The sequence below is a fragment of the Mustela lutreola genome, chromosome 13, assembly GCF_030435805.1.
Source record: "Mustela lutreola isolate mMusLut2 chromosome 13, mMusLut2.pri, whole genome shotgun sequence".
In the NCBI taxonomy this organism is placed as follows: domain Eukaryota; kingdom Metazoa; phylum Chordata; class Mammalia; order Carnivora; family Mustelidae; genus Mustela; species Mustela lutreola.
In genome coordinates this window covers 71,784,183-71,795,439 of record NC_081302.1, presented here as the reverse complement: position 1 = coordinate 71,795,439, position 11,257 = coordinate 71,784,183, and positions in this window count along the sequence as shown.

The window sequence follows — 11,257 nt, the reverse complement described above, 5'->3', positions numbered from 1 at the left end:
CAGAAGGGATTAGCATGATCATATCCGTTTTGAGAGGATTAGTCTGGCTGTGCTGTGAAGAATAGACGGTGGGAGGCACGAGTGAAAGCAGGAAGCTCAGGATAGAGGCTGTTGTAACAGGGCCAGATGAGAGGGGGTGGGTGCGTGGAGTAGGGGTGTAGCAGTGAAGATGAAGATATGTGTATATATATATATATATATATATATATATATATATATATTTAAAGATTTTATTTATTTATTTGACAGAGATCACAAGTAGGCAGAGAGGCAGGCAGAGAGAGAGAGAAAGGGAAGGAAGCTCCCCACTGAGCAGAGAGCCCGACGCGGGGCTCGATCCCAGGACCCTGAGATCGTGACCTAAGCCAAAGGCAGAGGCTTAACCCACTGAGGCACCCAGGCACCTGAAGGGATATATTTTGAAGATCTTGCTTCACGGGCCAGCTCATGAACTAGATGCAGGGTATGAGTAAAAAGACAGAAGTTAAACGTGGCTCCAAATTTTTTGGCCCAAATGATGTAGCAAATGGTGGAGAACCCCGGAGGGTATCTGGGTTCTCCAAGAGCCATGAAAATAATTCTTGCTGTCAAAACTGTATTCAAATTTGCTTTAAAGTTTTATTTGTAAATGTGTGGAAGAAAAGTAGGTTGATTAATTTAACATTAATTTGAGCTCTTTTCTCCTTTATCGTTCATCTACCATTGAAGCTGGAAAATAAAAATACTTCCCAGCCCCCCTTGCATTTAGCAATGGCCCCTAACATGGTCCTTGTCAACAACTACTATCAGAGGTCTCCTGGAGCCCAGAGGAGTGCCTGGCACATGCTAGCTGCTATTATATTTGTTGAGTGAAAGAAAAAAAAAAGAATGAAAATTATGAATGATGTGGTTAAAGATACGAGATGTAGAGGACAGATTTCTGGAATGACATCAATGAAAAAGAAAAAAAGAAAGTGATTGAGAGCAAAGGATGAGGAGCCCACTTTGACCAAATAGAAGGACAAGTTTTCTCTGAGAGCAGCTCATCAGTTGTCCTGATGATCGCCAAGTCCAAGGGACTCTTTCATTATTGCCTTTGACGCTAGTGAGTTAATGTTGATTACCCTCTCTGAATTTTCCACTTTTATCCTCTCTTCTAGTTCTCTTATTTCTCTGGTCACTATTTTTTTGGAATAGCTTTATTGAGATATAATTCACATCCCATACAATCCACCCATTTAATGGGCACAATACAATGACTTTTAGCCCATTAACAGATATGTACAAATTTGACTTAAAGCTATCATCTTCCTACCCCCGACACCCAGCCCTGAGTAACCACACATTAAGTGCTTTTGTTTTTCCTTTCCAATCTGGATCTTCTTTTTTCTCTTTCTTGTCTAATTGCCCTGGCCAGAATCACCCATATAATGTTGAATAGAAATGGTGAAAGGCAAAAATGAATGTCTTTGTGTTATTCTTTTATTTTTTTCTTTGTGTTATTCTTGATCTTAGGTGGAAATTATCCAGTCTTTTACCATTAAGTACGATGTTAGCTGTAGGGTTTTTGTAGGTGGATATTAATTGGGTTGAGGAAATTCCTAACTCTTCTTATTCCTAATTTGTTGCCTATTTTTAAATCATGAAAGCATGTTGGATTTTGTCAAATGCATTTATTCAGATGATCATATAGCATTTGCTTTTTATTTTATAAATTTTATCTATTATATTAATTGATTTTTAGATATTAAATCAATCTTCATTCCTGGGACAAACCCCACTTGGTTAATGGTGTATAACTAAATTTATATGTTGCTAGATTTGGTTTGTTGATATTTCATTGAGGATTCTGTGTTCATATTCATAAGAGATAATAGTCTAAATCATTTTCTTGGGCTGTCTTTGGTTTTGGTATGTGGGTAATACCGGCTACTTACGTGAATTTGGAAGTGTTCTCTGTTTGGAAGAGTTTTCTGGAAGAATTGTAAAGAATCGGTATAAGGTCTAAATGCTTGGTAGAATTCAGTGGTGATACCATATAAGACTGTTGTAGATAGTTTATGGATTACTAATCCGACCTCTTCACTTATTATATATCTATTCAAAATTTCTATTTTTTTAAGTCAATTTCAGTAGTTTATGTCGTTCTAGGAATTTAGCCATTCCATCTAAGTTATCTAATGTGTTGGCATACAATTGTTCATAATATTCTTTTACATTATTTTTTATTTCTGTAAGGTTAGCAGTGAAATCCCTTCTTATATTTATGACTCCAACAATATTTTCTTGGTTGATCTGGCTAAATATTTGTTCTCCTTTCCAAAGAACCAGGTTTTGGTTCCATTGAATGTATTTATTATTTTTCTATTTTTGATCCCTAATTTCTTCTCTGACCTTTATTATTTCTCTCCTTTTGCTTGCTTTTGGCTTAGTCTGGTCCTTTTTCCAGTTTTCAAGGTAGAAGTTTAGGTTATGGATTTGAGATTTTTCTTTTTTCTTAATATAGCTATACATATACAGTATGGAGTACAACACCTTAGAGAAGCTATTAGGGAAGGGAACTGAGAATCTGATCCTATTAAAAGACTAATTTGTGCTGCCAAAATCTGGAGTCCTCTCCTGGATAGCTCTTGGTTAGCAGTCAATAGAATGGCTTTCAGATTTATAAGGAAAGATCCGGAAGGAGATAGAGGCAGGGAAAGGACTTCTCGATAAAGTGAGAGAACCAAGTTTTTCTGCCAGACACAGAGGGAAAGCCAGGCAGAGGGACTCTGGGGAGTGACATAGGCAAGGTGAGGCCCAGAGTGGGGCATAGGATGCCCATGAAGGCCAGTTCATATGGGTGACAGGACCAGGTGGAGTGATGGGAGAGAATTCAGAAAGTACTGAAATTTAGAGCCAAAGAAGTGTACTAGGCAAAACAGAAGTTTGGAGAAGGGTGGGGCCCAAGGAATATTTTTATTTCAATATTACAAAATAAAAGTGACTTACCAACACTGGTGACATTATGGACACCCAAGCAATCTGGCTTTGTCCATGTCTCTTTCTCCCCAGGTGAGAAGTGAGTCCCGTGGCTCATTAGAGCACATCACATCCAACACAGCATGGGGATTGGTTTTTGAATTCATCGAAGAGCAAGACATGAATAAGGATGGGAGAGACTGGGGAGAGAATCAAGAGGCTGGGAGCACTGGAGCAGGCCAGACAGGGTTGAGTGATCAAGAAAGAGGATTTAGCTAAAACCCAACAAGAAGAAATTCAGCTGGACTTGGATTTCCAGAGGCCAAGTTCCCTGAGAGGAGGGCGCCCCACCCCCCACTCCCCACCCCAGCACCGCAAGTCCAAAGGCTGGGGACCATATTGTCAGGTGTTCTTTCTAAAGGCAGCCGGTGACAATTTACCTTTATAAGAAGTGCTGCTTGAGTGACTTCACTGTGTTTGGATAATACTGAGTAAAGCAATGATTTATGGGCAACTATTGGGAGTAGCTGTAAAGCCCAGCCCTGGGCTGGCAAGATAATATTGCTACATTCTCTGGAAGATCTCCTCTTAGAGTTTATTACCCTTCTCATGTCTGTAGCCGAATAAAGTTATGTTTGCTTAAACCGTATGTGCTTATCTGAGCTGTCTTCCTTTTAAGAAAAGAAGAATGGATACGGTGACATAAATCTGCCTGGCGCTGTGGAGATCAGACTGATGGGGCTACGTGCGGCAGGACCTAGGGGAGGATGCCTGGGGGGATGGGCACATGGAGAGAAAAAGTGAAAGCCAGCAGTCACATTTGTTGGTACAGTACAAGTCTTGCAAGTGGATTTTGATTCTTCACGCGTAGTTTCAAGGGGCCCCAGTGGTTGAGACCCTTCTGTGTTTGCTTATTTATTTAGCAGAGAAGTCTCTCCCCACCCCCTCCCCCACCAGTCTAGTGGACTTAGGAAACTGTTTGTCTGGAGGGGATCCCAGAAAGTGAGCCAACCTGGAAGTCAGGAAATTAAGGCTCTCCCTGAAGGCTATTTGTTTCCAAAAGGTATTTTTACAACAGCTAGGTAATGTTCCATCAGATGACACAAACCATATTTTTAGGACTTTATCTGTTTTGTCCCTCCTCTGTCCTCAGTGTCACATAGTAGGCACTCTGTAATAATTGCTTTGCTACACTGGGTTTGTTCCTAGTTTTTGTCTTTAGAAGCAATGCCGCATGAACACGGGTACCTACCTCTGTGTGTAGCTCATCGAGTCCTCGGGATAAAAAGTCTCAGGAACGAAATCACTAGGTTAGAGCAGTACTTCTCAATGGGTGTGCAAATCAGCTGGAGGTCTTGTTAAAATGCAGGATCTGATTCCACAGATCTGGGGTGGGACCTGAGAGGCTGCATGTGTAGTAAGCTTCAGGTCATACTGCTGGTCCAGAGACCACGCTTGGAGACTTGAGGCCCTAACTAAGCAGGTGAGGCCACCCTGCTCCAGGGGCAGGCCTGAGTGGACCAGGCCCTGCATATTAGGAGAAAAGAGAGAACTGAGCCTTGGTCTCCAGAGTCAGTCCCCAGACTGTCCAGGTGAATTTGTGCTCTCCCTTCATGAAATACCAGAAAGACTAAAGTGGTGAGTTTTGTGATCTGTTTGGAAACAAATCGATACACTCAGAGCCCAGAGAAATTAGCAATGAGCTGATAAATACCCGTCCATTCTTCGGAGCCTCCATCAGGGCCCCCCTGCCGAAGCAGCTAATGTCCGGGTGGGGTGGGGCGGGGCGGGGCGGGGGGGGGGGGGAGAATGGGGGTGAGAGGGACAAGGTAGAGGGTTAGGGTGTGCCCCCAAGCGTTTCCCCTGCAGATTTACAGGTGGACTTGGAGCTCTGGCTGGTGATGTGCTTGACCTTCAGGGGTGGTCTTGAAAGGCTGCCCTGGTATTATCAGTTCTTATTAATGGTTTCATTTGGAGAGATTTGCCCCTGAGGTGATTTTGTGAGATGCAATCTGAACCTGAAATAAAGAAATGATTCACGGAGAACATCATTCGGCCTGCTAGGGGAAAGATATCATTCCTTCCATAAAGGCCTTTTTCTGCTAAGAACTAAATGATGAGAAAATCCTGAAAGCATATTTCAAATACTGCAGTTACGCTCAGGCGATCTGCTATGTCTTATGTTTCTGCTAGTTCAGTTCCATGGGAAAGAAAATTTTGTTCTCAGCAGGCAATTCCAGAAAACCCACCTGGACAGGACACCCCCTAAGCCCCAAAGGAGTAAGGAGAGGTCTAGCAAATGTGGGAGCTGTTTTCATCCAGCTTCAGGACCCAGCTAAGGAGACAAACAGGAGGCACACAGAAGGTGCAGGGACCCAAGACTTGAAGGAGCGCATGGCGGGCTCCGCAGACACAGGCTTGCTCAAAGCTAGTCTCATTCCCCCGGTGGGGGGGGGCAGTGCCCCCCCCCCCCTGCGCTTCTGGGATGCCTGGCCCTTGTGTGGGCCACTCGTGTGCCTCTGTTGCTGATGATCTTCCAAAAAGTTATTTGTGAATTTGTCTTAACTCCTTAACTTGCAAGCATCCTGGAGAATGTTAGATATGGCTCAGCCTGGTAGCCTTGGTGTGTTATAGACTCTCAGTCTCTTATGAGCCAATGGCTAGTGGAGGATCAGGCGGAGAAAAATCAACAGATGAGGGCTTCTTGGAGGAGATGTCATTTTTCTTAGCTTTTGAAGATAGTGATGATCTTGAATTTGGTGAAATTACCTCCTTATTTTCCTTTTCTCTGCTTTGTAGGTTTCTCTATATCCTGTTCCTATCTAATATTCTATTCTGTTCTGTTCTATTCTATTCTATCCTGCTCTTATTTCCAATATGACTAATCCTCCAGGCCCTGACATGCTTGTCTATCTGCATCAGCACCATCTGTATCTATACTATACTTTCTTTCAATCATCTTAGCCCTCATCTACATCGAGATGACGCCTCCCTTCTTCCCAGACTTCCGTCACTCCTCCCAGTCTAGCAGGGTTAGTCCCATTCACGTAAACTGTGCTTGTTGACAAACATGCCTGCAGGTTCCTCCTGTTTTCCTTTGTCACTTGGAATCTCAGGATGTATTACTGGCAGTCCAACAGTTGGAATCTCAGGATGTATTACTGGCAGTCCAACAGTTGGAATCTCAGGATATATTACGGGCAGTCCGACTCTTCTTGTAATTCCTTTGTTGAACTGTTGATTCACAACTGCAGGCTTTTGCTGGATGTAATTCCAATCATCTGTGACTTTGACCCATGACGGAAGCTTACAGCTCAGGGGCATAAGTACCGTGGCATCAGAGTGGGCAGACTGTGTCTATCTCCCCTTGTTTGTGAGAACATTTCTGATCCAAATTGAAGTGCTGTCACCTTTGTCTGGGTCTGACTCATGAACTAATTAGTCATATTTGCAGCTAATGAAGGGCTGTGGGAATGACTTGATTCATCTTCTCTTTCAAGAATCTTTTGGACCAGACTGTGTACAGAGCTAGAGTTCTGCTCCTCTATCAGCAGCTCAACTGAAATATTAATTGAGCACTTACCACAGCCAGAGGACTGGGAAGGCTGAGAATTACAAGGAAGGGAAGAGGGGCTGGGAAGACCCGACATAAGACATAAGCACAAGACACTTGCTAACTTCTGATCCCAGGACCGGGCCAGCTCAGCTCTGCTCTCTTCTATGCTCCTGGCTATTTACAGGCAGAGCTCAATGGGGTCTTTGGGGACAGAGCCAGAGGCAGGAACAGAAGTTGAAGCCTTCTAGGGCTGTCTAGGTGGCTCGGTTGGTTAAGCATCTGCCTTTGGCTTAGGTCATGATCCCAGGATCCCTCTGCCTGATGCTCCTCTCTCTCTCTCTTTTTCTCTCAAATCAATAAAAATAAAATCTTTAAAAAAAGAAAAAATAAAGTCAAAGACTTCTAGACAATCCTAATAATAGAACCGGTAGGGAACAGAAGAATGTCAGATTATATGGTTGTATTTATTTTTTTTTTAAATTTTAAATTGTTTTTATGGTTGTATTTAGCACACATTTTATTGCAGAGTTAAGAGTGTGACCATTAGGTGAGGGCAATTAGTACTCAGAGAGGAACACTGGGTACTAAGCAAAAAGCACTCAGGGTCCCACAGCCCCAACTCAATAGCTGGATGAGGCTTTCACTGAAGAATGTTCCTCCCTAAGGGAGCAACCTTCTTCCTCCTTTCCCCTCTGCCTCTTCTCTTCTCCACGAAGCTTTCTCAATCCCGTGGTGGCGGGGCAGCAACACGGGATGTGTGCTTGTGCAATGTGTGCACAGCGTAATCATTGCCTAACTTCAAGGACTCACTTGACAAATGATTTGCTCCTCAACAGTGCCTCTTATACCTACTTGAAAAGAAGTTTCTGGAAATAATAGATGAGAGCAGAGACCTTCAAAAGATCCCTTGTCATGACTCTTTTCCAGTTAAGAGACTAGTCATGTGTGTGGGGGTGGGGGGTGGGGGGGTGGGGGGGCGTGTCCATGGTCTTTGGGGATGTTTACGACTTGATTATCTCCAAAACTAATGGCCAAGTTAAGGGCCACAAAAGTGGCCTCTTTCTTTGCAAATCAAAACTAGAGCAAGGGTTTATGGAGTTTCCTCCCCCTCACCCCCTCCCACCCACTGCCCCCACCATCTCTCTCTCTCTCTCCCCTCCCAACCCCTCTCTCTCCCCCATCCCCCTGGAGTGCTCAGCAACCTCAGAGGACGAGAGGATACTGATGAAGGAGGCATTCTCCGGCAAGAATTAGAGCCCAACGGAAATGACTGTGCCAGCTCCCCCTCCCATCCGTGAACACCTCTTCAATAATGAGTCTCTAACTCATCGTATTCTTTAAAATCTGCCACATGACGGCAGGATATTTCTGTGAGCACAACCCTGGAGTCTCGAGGGGCGCCTGTGTGGCTCGGTCGGTTAAGCATCTGCCTTCTGCTCAGGTTGTGATTTCAGAGTCCTGGGATCGAGCCCCACATTCAGCAGGGAGTCTGCTTCTCTCTCTCCCTTGCTTCTCCCCCCGACTCGTGCTCTCTCTCTCTCTCACTCTTGCACTCTCTCTCAAATAAATAAACAAACAAATCTTAGAAAAGAAAAAGTCCTGGAGTCTCTAACTACTAAGATCTAAAGAGTAAGGAGTAGTGGGCTGGAGAGCACAGGGAAGATGGGTTTTCAGACATCCCTGGAGGCTGGCTGGGACTGGGAAAATGTCTACAGCAGGGCTCAGCACCCCAGTGCCAGGGCTGAGCTGCCTGCTCTTGGGCTTCGGAAAGAACTGACAGGAAAGTGGAAAAGCTAAGTCTATAACATCACTCTTCAAATCAGATCAGATATGAACATTTGTAGGTAGGAGTAGCTGAAAAACAGTAGCCATTTCCTCCTGGACATTCTGCTAATCAATAAAACAGATAAATCTAAGTCCTATAATATGTATTTCCCACCAAGGGAGAAAAATATAGCTCTTAAATATTTCAATTTTCCTTCCTTATGCAAAGCAGTTGCTTTCCTCTGCAGTGAGAGCCTACTCACCCCAGAGTTTGCTTTCTAATGAACCTTCCAGAGAGACCCTAGATTTGAATTTCAAAAGCTTTCTGAAGGGTCCAGAGCTATATCTTTAGGTGTAGAAGCATTCAGAACAGAATAGAGCCTGAAGGTAATTATTTTTCTCACCGTCTGGACAAATAATTCCTTTTTCCAGCTTTATTGGGACATTATTGACAAATGGAAATTGTATATATTTAAGATGTGCAGTGTGTTGTTTTGATACTGAAATGTTTACCACAATCAAGCTAACACATCCATCACCTCACATACTTACTCTTTTTTTGAGGGGGGGTGCTAACAATTAAGATCTACTCTCTTGGTAAATGTCAAATGCACAGTATTGTTAACTGTCTGTGTAAAGAATTACTAAAACCTCCTGTGGGTTAGGGTCATGGCCAAGGTTGGACAGAGAATGAGTTGGAATGAGGGCTCAGATTACCTCATAGCAGCTCCGTGCCCATTAAGCTCCTGTTCCCTGAGAGTAAAGAGGGAGGTGTGGGGCTGGGGAGGCAGGCTGGGACTCAGGAGAAAGGGAGAGAGAAAGACGGTGACTCACGCATTCACCTACGCTTTCCTGGTCAGACCTTATCACCGAGCAGCTTGAATGCGTCTGGTGAGGTGTTGGGCTCCATGAGGTTTAAAGGTGCCGCTGACTCAGTCCTTCCCCCCCTGGATCTCACAGTCTGGCTGGGGAGTAGAGTGAGGACACCAACTCTTGGAATACACGAAATGCTGTGTTATGATGGAAGTTTCTGTAAGTGCTCTGGGAAACCAGCGGAAGGAAAGAGTAACAATATCTGGGGCCAGCTGGAAGGCTTCACAGAGGAAGAAGAGCAGCAGCAGGAGGAAGAGACACAGGATGGAGAAAAGCAAGTTCTTGTAGAAGGTGGTCACCCAAGCCTGCTCTCTCCGCCGAGACAGTGAAGTCAGAGGAGGCCGCGAGGAACAGAACGCTCTTGGAATGCACCAGGGGCCTGAAATAAACTCAGGATACTACTGGCATTTGGAAACTGCCATAAACTATAAATAGAATAGAGAAGATATTCAGAATATTTTCTGAATGTGGAGGAAATTCATAAACGTTCCGAACACTGAGACATGTTCCATTAGAGCTGGGGCAGGGTCCCGTGCAGAGAATGATGGCTTTCCTTTCACAGGGAGGCTAAGGGAGCCCAGGAGGCTTTGCTCAGAGCTCAATGCTCAGTACTCTGCATTCACGTGGCCTTGTGGTGAGGGGAGACCACACTGAGGACAGAAGCTGTTCTGGAGTGTCAATCACTCAGTGGGGTTCCCTGGCTTCTCCACACCCCCCAAAATATTTGACAATACTTCCTTATAACTTCTACCCTTTGTATAGGAAAATCCAAAGAAAACACTTTGTGGGGCGGTGGGGGGAGGGGGGGTAGATTTCTGTATTTGCCAGAGAACGAAATCTTAGGGTGAAAGAAGCAGATGAGGTTTCTGACCCTACTTTCTTTCTGGCCTCAGTTTCTTCCTCCTTAGCAGGAGGAGGTGGGACCCATGGAGCACAGCGTTTCTTCCTGCAGAGACATTTTCTCAGTCGGAGCCTCCTGCAGACCAGCAGCTGTTTGCAACTCCTCAGCCAGCCAGCCAGGCATGTTCTCTCCCCACCATGTTTCTGCATCTGCCAAGTGGAATTCTTTTTTGGGCCACATCTGTTCTTATTTCCCATGTGATGTTGTCTCAGTTGACCACAGAAATAATTACATACTTATTCTGAAGTAATCAGTTCATTGAAATCCTTTTCCACAAGATAGCAGATTTCACTGAGAAAAGTGACATCTCAGGAACCGAGTTCCTCCAGGGGACCACGAATCAGGGAGCTTACCGGGGCCCTTGTCTTTGGGGGTGGTGGGGAGAGGCAGAGATGACTGCCATTTCGAGTCACGCTAGACCCAAAATATCAGCCTCTTTTCCCTCCCGTGGAGCTGAGCAGTGGGAGGGCTGCTCACAGACTGTGAGCCAACTCTTATATAAAGTTCACGGTAATGTAGGCAAAGGAGCAGAGGCCTTTAATACAATCAAGAGTAACACAGTTACATCTATTCTGTTCCCTTTGATATTTACCTAAAAGGCATAAAGTCAGCCAGTAGTAAAAACCAAAAATAAACAGAAGGCCTGAAACAAGCTCATCTCTTTTTGAGCCCTGGAACGTAACATGATGAGGGGGGTTGGGCCAAGGGGTGATAATATGATAACAAGAAATTAATAATCATTTTAAGGAAATGGCTGAAGTTTTGCAGAGCAGAAACTAACACTGGAAAGGCAGACTAACGTCAGATCTTCGATGACCTTGAGTGACAGGTTGAGTCTTTGTACTACATTTTATGGCAAGTCATTGGAAGGATCTGAACATCTGGCTTAATTGGATTTCACATCTTTCTTATCTCAGGCTGACCCCGCTGAGGGGAGAGAGCACAGTCTATCCTCTGTCCCTGGCATATATTGTTCGGAGTTCTACATACTTCCCTTTTCTTCCTCAAATGATAGTCTTGCATAAATGTTTTCCAGGAAACTGGAAGTTTTCTGAGTTTGGGGAGACTGCTAACCCTTTTAAAGGCAATAATTATGGAACTTGTCTGTGTTCATTTTTTCAGCTTATTAATATATCAGACACCTACAATGTGTCAGATGTGATCTTCGGTACTGGAGATACAATGAGTAAATCACCACCCCAGACCTCAAGGATCTTAACTGG